At 36.9% G+C, this 13,210-nt stretch overlaps 1 non-coding gene across 1 annotated transcript; it reads right to left on the bottom strand.

Moving 5' to 3' along the window:
- Nucleotides 1-1,663: 1,663 nt before the first annotated feature.
- Trnag-gcc lies at nucleotides 1,664-1,734 on the bottom strand. The gene has a single exon. It is a non-coding gene; the product is annotated as a tRNA-Gly (tRNA).
- Between the last annotated feature and the right edge of the window lie 11,476 nt (nucleotides 1,735-13,210).

Genomic DNA, 13,210 nt, shown 5'->3' with positions numbered 1-13,210 from the left:
TATTACTACCGCCCAGCCTTCGTGGGGGACGACTGAGCGGTTATGCTGGGGTAACCGTGCCTTACGGCCCGGCGTTGAGCCGCCCGGATTTGATGACGACCTTCGGGCGACCGCCGGGCCGAGTCCCTAACCCGAGTACAACTAACCCATGCACGGCCTACCAGCTAAAACTCCGCGGTGGCCCTCTTCGACGCATTAGGGGCGACTGCGGGCTTCCTCTGACGGAAGTGTCTAAGTATTCGTCCGCAGCCGCCCCTGCGCGGTGCCGCCTTGCGGCCCGTCTCCTATGGGGGCTCAGAAGCCCCCACGTACCGAAGGACGCCCTCGGCGTCTACGGCAGCATGAGGCCAACTACACACTGCCGTCCATCCCGGGGTCAACCGAAAAATGTGCAAGGATGCACAAAAATGCAGTAGGGCGGACAGCCCCCTGCTGCCCGCCGACGACTCCCTTCGTGGCCCCTATTAGTCGCCTCTTACGACAGGCAGGGGAAACCGTGGTGGAATTCTTCAAACGCCCCCATTCCACAGGGCGGGAGACGCCGGTCAGTCGTCTACCCGGCGCCTCCTTCGTCTCCTCTGACGGCGGGAGGGATCCTCTCTCTCTCGATCCCTCTCGGCACTCTCCTTCTGCGAGAGGACCACCTCGCAGAAGTGGGCCACCGCACGCCAGGCCTCCTGACTGCCGACCATGGAAGCGACCACGGCCGGCAACGAGAGATCTCCTCCGAACATATGAGAGACCTACCGCCAGTTAAGTGATTGATCCATTTTTGAAATAAATCGCAAACAAAGATTGGGATTTGAATATAGCAGTTAGTTATAAACATAAATATTTAATACTAGCCCTGCCCTCGCCTCGTACCTCGTCTGTTTTAACTTAGATTAATTCTGTTATACCTCTTCCAATAAACCTCCCCGTAATACAGCACACGTGTGGCCTGTCTCCCCCGCGTGTCTGTATTCCCCTATTTACCCTGCATATTATACAAAATAAAGCTTTATATTTTTCAGTTATTAAATTCTTAATCTAGTAGTTTTAAATTACACCAATGAATTCAAAAATAGAATTTTTGCGATCTATTATATTATATTCGTCGCGTCTTCTAGCAAATTTTAAAAAAAGGTTTTTTTTAGGTACAAGGGATCTGGAAATCTTTGGAGGACACTCATGTTCAGCAGTGGATGATGATGATGATGATTTAGGTACAACAATTTTACGATTTTATTATATACATGGGTACATAGATACAGAAAACCTGCAAAGTTCAACAAACATTGTAAGCAGGCGTTCATGTATTTTCGTGTATTTTTATATCCTAATCACAATTGTAGGAACTTCACTGCAATGATGATGAGTTATGCCATATGACATGGTAGATCCAATATGTAACGCTCATATAATTTACCAACACCTAAGCACTCGCAGTGAAGATATTTTGCTGAACCAATAATATTAAAACTCCAATAAAATGATCTTTAAAGAACTGAACATTGAACATATTTTCTAAGATATCTCAGAACACTCTTGGTCAATTCATCTAAGAAACGAAATCAAAATTGTTTCATTCGTTTAGAAGTTACGATTACAGATATAGAGATACAAGAGTTAAACTTATAAAACCCCTCGTATTTAGGGGTTAAAAAAACTCGGCTCAAAAATATGCATCGGCCGGGAATCGAACCCGGGCCGCCCGCGTGGCAGGCGAGCATTCTACCACTGAACCACCGATGCTTACAAAAACATTTCTAAAGAACATTGAAATTAAACTAATTTTCGGATTCTATCGCGGTGCTAGTATTTTATTTTCTCCCGACGTTTCGAAGACTTTGCAGCCTTCATGGTCACGGGGGGGACTGAGGTGTTGTTCATCCGTAAAGTCAAAGTTACAATATCTACCTACATTTTACAATTATACAACTTTTTAAATTTTTTAAATTTTAGCTGTTGGTGGTCCGATCTACGCAGAATGAGCTCACAGTGTCTTGAAGTCTGGCAGCCGGTCTTTTGGGTTCCGATTTAATTAAATGTAGAACTGGATCCCAGGCTTGTGCAAGCTTCCAACCATCTTCCCTATTGAAATTAGGATGTTTATTAATTTCAATAGCCTCGCGAATCATCCTAGGCAGGAATCGGTGTTCTTTGGCGAGGATTTGTAGCTTGTCTAGTCGCAGATAATGATTGGCGCCTCCCTCAGAGTGTTCAGCGACTGCAGACTTCGTCGAGCGTCGGTGTTTCACGTCAGCTATATGTTCTTTTACGCGGGTCCCTATATTTCTTTTTGTTTGCCCGATATAAGAGAGGCCACAGTTGCAATCTATTTTGTATACTCCCGGTTCTTGTAGAGGTATGTGACACTTGACAGGTGGTAAAAATTGACTAATCTTCTTAGGCGGCTTAAAATAAGTTTTTATGGAAGCACGCTTCAGGATGTAGCCAATCTTGTCGGTGACTCCTCTTACATATGGTAATACAACCGGAACACGTTCAACTGTGGCTGGTTTCACTCGGTTTCTGTGACGGCGGCGTGGAATTTGGAGCTTGTTGTCTCGCAGTACTTGCTTGACATGTTGCAGCTCAGCGGCCAGGTGTTTCTCGTCACAGATTCCTTGTGCTCTCTGAAACAAAGATTTGCCCACGGTAGCTAACTGTTTTGGGTGGTGATGAGATTCACCGTTCAGATATTTATCAGTATGGGTCTGTTTCCGATATACAGTATGACTTAAGGTCTGATTAGGATTACGGATGATTAAAACATCTAAGAAAGCAAGAGATTTATTGTGTTCTCTTATATCGGGCAAACAAAAAGAAATATAGGGACCCGCGTAAAAGAACATATAGCTGACGTGAAACACCGACGCTCGACGAAGTCTGCAGTCGCTGAACACTCTGAGGGAGGCGCCAATCATTATCTGCGACTAGACAAGCCACAAATCCTCGCCAAAGAACACCGATTCCTGCCTAGGATGATTCGCGAGGCTATTGAAATTAAAAACATCCTAATTTCAATAGGGAAGATGGTTGGAAGCTTGCACAAGCCTGGGATCCAGTTCTACATTTAATTAAATCGGAACCCAAAAGACCGGCTGCCAGACTTCAAGACACTGTGAGCTCATTCTGCGTAGATCGGACCACCAACAGCTAAAATTTAAAAAATTTAAAAAAGTTGTATAATTGTAAAATGTAGGTAGATATTGTAACTTTGACTTTACGGATGAACAACACCTCAGTCCCCCCGTGACCATAAAGGCTGCAAAGTCTTCGAAACGTCGGGAGAAAATAAAATACTAGCACCGCGATAGAATCCGAAAATTAGTTTAATTTCAATGTCTAACATTCGCGTAAACATAAGAAATCATTATTTCTAAAGAAGGCATAACAATAAATACACAGCAATTCGCTTACGTCATGTTGTAAGATACGTGACTTCTGCCTCGTTTCGTCAAAGCAAAAATCTCGCTGTGCCTTGTGAATGGAATATAATTACTATACCTTACATAATACTATAAAATGGTGATGTTAGCAGAGATATGTCAAGGACTCACCTTGGCCAAATATCGACCGGAAATATAGAGCACAGATCCATGGTTAGCCTAATTATAGCCGTAACAAGCACATATTCAAACCTACACAAGAATATTATGTTCAATAAAAAAAAACATTAACATTATGCGAATGTATTTATGATCAGCCCTGTTTTATATACTGTCTCATTACTAGGCACGCACATTCTCTACTACGAAAAGGGTTTAGATCTTAGTACCACGCTGGCTAAATGCGAGTTGGTAGACGATTACTGAGGTTGCGCACTTTGCAGCCTTCATAATTACGGGTCGGACTGTCTAAAAAATTATTTCGACATCCAAAAAGCATTTCCCTACATATAAATTAAATGGGGCTTGTATTAAAATAAACTGACAGAAAATGCTTCTTGCTTTTAGTCCGCTGTTACATATTGTGTATGAAAAACATAAAAAAATAAAAAATATAGTATTTATGAAAGAAACCATAAAAAATGCAGCGGTGAAGAGTCCATACAACCCGATTCCTGCCGACTTGCCTTTATATAGATTTTATGTAGAATCTAAGTCTCATCAGAACGATTTGCAGATCTATTTATGCATATTAGTGCCTAAATGGTGTGTTGACTTCCCTTTCGAAAAATTTCATCTTTCCACAAAAGATGGGCGAAATTAAACCTTCCAGACCACACCGAATTACTTTATTTGTCGAAAACAACACGTATTAGCATAAAACTAACGTAAGCGAGCATGACTTGCTAAATCTAGACCGAGAGGACGCCTAGACCACACGTCGCGAACTTCTTTATTAATGGTATACGCGCGCCCCGAGTAACACAGATATGTCGCATCCGCTTTTGTATTAAATCTAGATAAAACTGCGACAAAACAAATGAGAATTAGAGATAGCAGCTATTTGGATAATTCGACCTTTTAACTAGCTAACTTTTTAATAACGTAAATGATTACCTGAGTGAATGAAAGAGATACAAATAAACAACTTTATACAAACATGCATACAACTGTCATTTGTAAGCATCTTTGTAAGTCGTTTGTATTGTACCTTATCGTACGAATGAATTTTATCTTAATTGAAAAATCAGTCCTTAGTGTCAAGGAAAATCGCCAGTACTCTTAAGGTGTCTCGTCACGTTTTCTAAGGTACTACGCAGACGCTTACATCTTTACATAAGAAAACAAGAATAAATTTAGATGAAAAAAAATAATCTTAAATTAAATATTTACGTATAATTGTACTTATTATAAGTAAATATTTAATTTTCGCCGCTGCATTTTGGGACTAGATATAGACAGCATTTACGCGGTGCCTAACAATCGTAAACGCGCTGGCAAGCTCCAGAATCAAATGACAGTATTACAGAAAAAAATGAGACGCTTTATATTCGTATTCAGTGTTACAGAAACTAGTGAGGGTTGTAAACTGGGAAGACACTTCCAATTTGCTCAAGACGGAAACGTCCAATGATAAGTCTAGAGGGAAAGACTATTCTAAATGGGCTATAAGTATAGTGACATTTGAGATTTCGTTACGTGAAACTATAAACCTATTATCTTGAAAATAACAATTTACAATACTAGAACAGTAGATGTAAAATAAAAACGTGTAGGTTACGAACAATATCTCAATGAAAAGTAACTTTAGTTCTATACACTCTAATGCTACTACTACTACGCTAAAAGAATTCGTTGCAGCGGCAGCATCACACTTTCAATCAGAAATACACCTATGCTCCCGCCATATTCGCCTTAAACGAGAAAAAAAAAACAGAAAAAACCGAGATACCTATTGAGTGAAAATATTCGTTATTCATGAATGATTTGTAATACAATGTTACCGGAGGTAAAGACCAGTATGTGGTTTCATTTATTACCACAATTTCAAAATGACCCTCTAAAACTACTACACTAGGTTTACCTATTAAAAGTATATTATTTTGTCTAATCAAATAATAACTAGACATTTTGAGACTAAACATCTTATGTCGGATGGCGAGCGCAGTGGAGTGCCACGCGGTTCTTCGTAATACTGTTTAATGGTCGTATCGTTTACTATCAGGCGAACGACATGACCGTCTCGTCATACAACAGCAATAAAAATTAAATTGCTCCGGGCGAAGCGAGCAATACAGTACTGTTCCATTTAAAAAATATTTTGTTAGTAACGAATTACACTTTTTTTAAATACCATACAAACTACTATTAATCATGGAGACGGACTTTATTGTTGACAGAACCATAAGCAAATCAGTCGTTGATAAAATTAACCTTCCGAGCCCTTGAAAATCTAAACAAACTCTTACATTATACTCATACAGTACTATTAGCTGATTCAGTTTGATTACAAAGCCGTTAACCGAAATCAGATAGGTTCAGTTTATGACCTAACTTGTCGTACTTCCTAGCGACACGTTTTATTAGCATTGACTTCCGCCCTTATTGCCCACAAATACAACCACTTTATGTCCCGATAAAATAGCCGGATCTGTAGGTCATTGATCAAATCTCTATCTGCATTGAATAATATTTCATTTTATTTCAATAGAATTCATAAAATATGTCATAAAATAATTAAACAGCCTCGGATCTAGAGGGGGGGGGGGGGCAAGCCAGGGCCTGTGCCCTGGGCAACAAATTCATAGGGCGGAAATTAAACACATAAAATAATTCCCGTGGGGCGCGAAATGATGGTGATGATGATGACAAAGGTAAAAATATAGGTGGTCGGGGGCAGCATTATCCAGGTTTTGCCCCACCTCCAATAAATCAAGATCCGGGACTGTAATTAAACATTAAAATAATCAGTTTACATTTTATTAAATCTGGAAACCAAATAGTATGTAATCTAAATAAACATAGGTCTTTGTATCATAATGTTTTCTATCGAATTGAAATTAAAAGCACCATTAAACTCTGGAAGAGACTTTACAACAGCATCTGCTAAGCCAAATATATCATTTTTATGTTATAATCCTTTCATGCTGGATGATCTCACAACACTAGAGACAACGTGAGTGCGCTTAACACTTCATGAAAAGGAAGGAAGAAAAATGGTATCTGAGAATGACATTTTCCACACGAAACTCTTATTCTACGTGCGCTCTTTAGATTATGTTGGTTGTTTGATATTTGTATCCGTCCGAATAACAATCATGGTATATTTATGTATTTACGGTTTCGAACTCACCAACATAATAAGTTGATAACTTTTTTAAACATATTTATCAAAAATGTATGTCATCTAAAATTTGAAATTTAGTAGAAATGGTAGCTGCCAAATAACAGTAATAGCAAACTGTGACGTCACTGATTTTCACCGGCCATAACGCTGCGTGCGTTAGAAAGAAATAGCGCGATAACCCAACACGCTTCCACTTTCGCTAACAACAATATTTCAAGTATGAATTTGCCACTGATTGCACAAAATTTCTTTCTTATATTATTTTCTGTTTCAAATAAAACTAGGTATAAAATCAAGCATAGGATACTGCACTATTGTGTTGACTGGCGAGAAATAATCTCTGGTCAATCGAGACTCCATCTGGACTGTCGAATTTTATGAGTTATGACGGTAGCAAATGTTTGGTACACTGAAGTGCGAAGCACAATAGCGGTATCTCAAAAAAAAACAAAACTTGATTTTTATATCGTCAGATAGCTTAAAGAAATACTCATACAATGCACTTACCTAAATATCGGTATCTTGTTTAGAACTTGTTTAAAAAAGTGTTTCTCTATCTCAGTTTTACATACAAAACTATAAAACTATATTTACAAAACTTCGATTATCTCGAAATAAGGATTCCCTGACATATTGCTTTTGCGCTTAGCAGGGCAGTATAGGAATATTACAAAGCTTTAAATCTAACATTATGTAACATTGAATGATTTTTGATTATATCTCTAACTCGAGGCCTATCGAGTCTTATCATTGACTTATGTTTATGTTGTAGACAATTTATTAAATTAGTGATTGTATCTATTACCCTGTTTCATTACATTAACTACAGCCGTCAAAGAAAGTGTCAGAACAACCCCCAAAAGTTCACGCTGTTTAAATCATCTACAATAGGCCAATGATGATGAGGACACTGTAGCAAAACTAGATAAAATATTTTTTCTAACTACATAATGCACCTGCGGTTAGGCATAATATTAGCAAAACCATTACCACAACGAGTGAAAAATGTCTAGAAAAAAATAAGATAACAGACCATCGCAACGTCTCAAAGGCGCAATATCGCTTTTTTATATAATCATTATTTATATTTAAAATAATCTTGGGAATAATAAACGGTAATATGTGCCACTGTCGTTTGTATTTTCTTTCTTTATAAAATTTATTCAGACATTATACAAAATACTTAATTTTTAATACTACAGTCTAGCAACTGGCAGACTGAAGTCCCTAAAGTGTGTTGAAGGGTTGATAAAACAATATTTACAATATACAAGCCAAAAGCTACCGTATTATATAGAGATTACACAGTATTATCCTCGGGATATATAAATAATTTTAACGCCCGACTGAACACGAATTGAGAACGAAAGGAATCCAAAAGAATTGCTGGCTTTGTTCAGAAACTAATGCGGTAAGGCACGCGGTTTGTGAAATAAATACAATACATATTTTTTATAATAAAGTTATGCTTTATTTTTATTTACTTTTATCCTAGCACGTCTAAGTACACTGGATATTATGTTATTTACAGCCTGAGCAGGAAAATAAAAAACCTGGCCATGTGGAAAAATAAAGAACTATTTTTTTCTACAAAGAACGGTTACTTTACAACGTTAAAGCTAAAGAAGCGCACCAAAAGATTTTTTTTATTTTCTTGGTTAAGCTAAGGCACTGGCAGCTGACAATACAATGAAACTAAAAGCTGGTGTTGCTGGTATTTGCTCCCTCAATGATCGCTAGAGCTAAAATTTTCCATCCCTTTGTGAATCAATGCCTTTTATCTGTAATGGTTTTCAATTTATATTCAAAATGTTATCATAAACCAGAAATTTGGCATCGTATTCGCTTTTACATCTCATCAACCGTGTCTAGTATCTACTGCATTCACTAAAAGCCTTTTGATTAAATAGCTTTGAATCTGTTTTGCCTGCACTCCAATTTATTTTATCATGTAATGATAAACACACAGGACATTCCTATTTAGTGAAATACAGCAAAATGTTAGTATTTTGTATGCTTTAAACTAAATTGTTTTTAATACTCTTCAATAAAGTATTGTTTTTATGAAGACAAATGTATGGTTTCATTTATGCAATGTAAAAATTACCCTGTAAATTTCTATCAGTTTAACTGAAAGTATTATTTAAAAACAATGAATAAAATAAAAAAAACACTAGAAAGTACGTCGATCCATATCTCCTAATGTGAGACCTGGATGACGAATCCACCGACTGTCCAAAATTCCTTTAGGACTTTTTTTTTATAAGTGACAAGCAGCCATAGACTAGTTTGGAGGGGAACGGACTGCCGAGAAGAATGTCTGCAAATTCAATACAAAGGGTACGCACCTCTTACTGTTCTTAAGTTATGTGAGTATTCTTTGTTAATTAGGAATCGATTGCGTTAACGGTGAAGTTCTTTATAGGAATTTGGAGGGTATGTGAAGTCTACCAATCCGCACTAGGTCTGCATGGCGGACTAAAGCCTCACTCTTTTAGTAGTAAAGGAGGACCATGTCCAGCAATGGGACGGTACATAATACAGTGCTGATATTATTGTTAAGTAACAATTTACATACGAACTTCGCCCTTCACCCCCTTAAAAAACATCGCATGCATAAAAACATAATGTCGACGGAAATAAACATAACGGAACGTTATCGCGAAATCTTTCGCTTAAAACAAATACGTTTAATGAAAGTTGTGAATTCCCCCATTCAGCGGGTTCCGTCGGATCGTATCGACCGTGCCGTGGGCTAATAACACAGATCTAGTAACGCTAGATATTGCTACAAGTCCAATTAGTTTGTATCAGAGAGGATTTTCAATAATTATCGTTCGCTTTATGGTGAAGGAAACGTCCTAAAGAAACCTATATGTATGTACAAGAAAATCGTCCGAAAACATATCGAGGGTATGTGAAGTTAGACTAGTAGTAATACTGGCGTGGTGGATCAATGCCTAAGCTCCTTCAGTAGAAGAGGGGGCTCAGCAGTAGGCTGTAGAGACCAGTTAACCCGGCTTCCGCGATCGCGACTCCTAAAGCCCCCACTGGTTGTTCTCTGCTTTGTAGGCTTGCTCTTGCATCGTCAACTTCTATTTATCCTAGGCTAGTTTTATACTCATGAGATGAGAAGATGGTAATTATGATCGAATCAAGTGTACAAAGAGAAGAGAAGTTCTCTATAGGAATTTCGAAGGTGTGTGAAGTCTACCAATCCGCACTAGGCCAGCGTGGTGGACTAAGGCCTAATCCCTCTCAGTAGTAGAGGAGGCCCGTGCTCAGCAGTGGGCAAGTATATAATACAGGGCTGATATTATTATTATTATTAAGTGTACAAAAAGAGTTTTACTAACTTAATAATAAAATTGGCTTACGAGCAAGTAAGTAACCACGCGTAAACTAATGTCCGTAAAAGAAAAATTTATATGAGGTATTTAATTCTCAGCTAAACTTACTCACCGTCTGTGTTTTTTGCTGTAAGGATAACAAAAAAAAATACAAGTAATTAAAAAATCTGACAGGTCAATCGTACATTGAAGGACCAACGGCAACGGGGGTATCACACCGCCAACGTCCTGACTCCGAGCTGCGATTGAATATTTTTTGGCTAAAATGGAAGAACCCCGTCGCAATTATTTTGGCCCGATCTGTAATCTTACTCGTACCATGTACGTTTATAAGTACGCTACCGAGGATGTCAACTATAACTGTTCTACTGTTTAGGTAATCACGTATTGATTTGTGATCATCTAAATAGTAAATCACATTGGACAGTATGCTTTACACTGTTTAAAATTTCATTATCCAAAGCCACAGTGTCTAAATGAATTCATTGTTTAAATATGACGCATCCAGCGTATTTGATCTACTGTATGAGGCAAACACGGCGGTAGTGAATTTGATTGAGGCGGATATTCGACGTTCCGGCGACGCTACGTCGACTCTACCATTGTAGTTTTTCATACCGATTAATATCTTTTGTCTGACAAAGATTCATACTACGACTTATAAAGAAATACTATATTTAAGTATTTTTCTGGGATCGGTTATGACTTTTTTGCTAACTGTAGTTGATAGGTACTTAGATACAAAAAAAACCATACTCGTATACTTATTATACCTGTATAATAAGTATACGAGTATGTTCATTCACGTGCATTCCATTGTGGAACAATTAATGTGTCAAATAAACGAATATATACTTTAAAGTGACGTAAATACATCTTTCATTGTCTTATCACTGGACAAAGTCCTGCTCTAATTTCCAACAATTAGGGAGTTTTAACAATAACCATGCTAGGCCATTTTAAACCGGCCGTTTCCATCGTATTTTTATTATGATTAGGATTATGGCAAACCACATACAAATCAGGGCAGATAGTTCTTGAAAAAAAATAATAGCTAAAAAATTTATTTTTATATTATAATTTCCCCCACAAATACCAAGAAGGTTCCCACCCAAGTTATAACATCGATAAGTAACAACTATCGAGATATGCACATACAAACGATACATAGTTTCAACTACAATATAAAGTTAGTGAAGTTCGGGACATTCGAGTGTTATATCTGCTATAAATTACTGCAACACGTTACTGCGACGCTATTGGAGTTCCAAGTTTGCAACTTTATCACCGCATGACATTTTATCAAATTGCTGCCAGTTGCTAGGTAACACAGTTAATAAGTTACAATGTAACCTATAAAGTGAAGATAGTAATAGGAACCCTTAGTTATTCTTTGAAAAACAGTTTTGATATTTTCTCAGTGGTAAAATTCTTGTGATAATTTATAGGTTCATAATACGTAGGTTACTGATACTAATGAAGACTAATGATGTTCTTTATATTAGTATATTTTCCGTATGTAACATAATTAAATAATTATATTAAAAAAATCACTTTACGAGAAAAGACTACCTAAGGTTACCAGAAATCACAATAATATAGATATCCTCAAAATAATAACTGATGCCACTGGAATATTTGACAACTAACGCCATCTTTTAATCGTTACACGTCCCGTAATAAGTTTATGTTGTGAGAAAATTTGAAACAGAACTCATACTTACTTACATACTATTAACTTATAATAATATTATTTCTAAATAAAATCACAGCTTTATAAATGTATAAACTATTTATGAATAAAAAATGTATAAATATTAGTCAAAACAAATTGTGTAGTTTACTGCCCTCTATGACCTCTACTGAGAACTTCTATAGATTTATAACAACGAGATATTTATGATTTCATTTAATTCCAATAACATCAACTAGATGTCATTTCAAAGAAATACTATTTACACCTTTTCTAGTTTATACCAATAACGCACATTGTAATACAACTAAAATAGATGAGTACCAATAACAAAATGATGTATGTACTTATAATTAGCAGTACAAAAACTATCACTCACTGCTTTTCAAATAAGTATCTAATTCATTAGGTACCTGAATTGATAATTTTATCCCTGGTTAGCGATAGTTTCCCTAAATAATTTTTTATCTTGGTACAATATGGTTCACTCCGACCGACCACCGGAATAAAGTAATGATTAAATTATCTGTACCTAGTAAAACTTGTCAAATAATTCAAGATTTAATATCTAATTTACCTCTCAAATGAACACTAGCTATGTACTGTTCCACTTAAATACAGCGATAACCTAAACCAACACGAAGTCCCGTGCAGCGCAAAAAAAACACAAAATATCTTGCTAATTAAACAGTTGCGTAGGTAAGATGCCAATAAAAGGTCCTCCAAGGTACCGCGCGAAGCACTGTTATAAGTGCGTGGACCCGCGCGTTTGCTCGGTTCGCCCATCTAAGAGCACTACTGCTTTTATAACTACCCAAAAATTAGCACAAGTATGTATAAAAAAGTAAGAAAATAAATAAATCTTATTCTTAATGACTCTAAAACCCTAGGTAGGTATGTACTCAAGTTTTAAAATAAATTCAGTGTCCTTTGGTTTTAGTAAATAAAGCACCTACCCACCTACCTACATTCCTATCTTATTCTTCTCTTGTGCATCAAAATTAAAAAACTTTAATATAAGTACTTATAAGTTACTTTTTACCTGGGTACCTAACTAATAAAATATTAAGTATGTCATGCTATAATAAATAAAGCCTTTGATAGATAAATTGTAAGTTTAAAAATGATTCCTTATGTTTACACAAATTATAGACACTGTGACATTTAGTCCTAGATACTTCGATGAACATTCTAATACGGACTGCTATTAACGCTTTTGCTACCTCATCGCAAAAAATAAGGGTTTTTATGAACTTCTCGATACCATTTACAAAAGAAAAATAAAAAGCTTGTTCTTTACATCATATTCCGTTTCTTCGAGACTATTAAGGAAAATATTTGCTTATTCCGTCGTGCATATTTAATATGAATACGAGTAAAAGAGACACACAATCACGTCTTTCAAAACAGAAAACCGAACCGCATCATTCGGAATAGACAACTTACT

The sequence above is a fragment of the Manduca sexta genome, chromosome 21 (assembly GCF_014839805.1).
Source record: "Manduca sexta isolate Smith_Timp_Sample1 chromosome 21, JHU_Msex_v1.0, whole genome shotgun sequence".
NCBI lineage: Eukaryota > Metazoa > Arthropoda > Insecta > Lepidoptera > Sphingidae > Manduca > Manduca sexta.
This window is presented reverse-complemented; position numbering and strand designations above follow the sequence as displayed.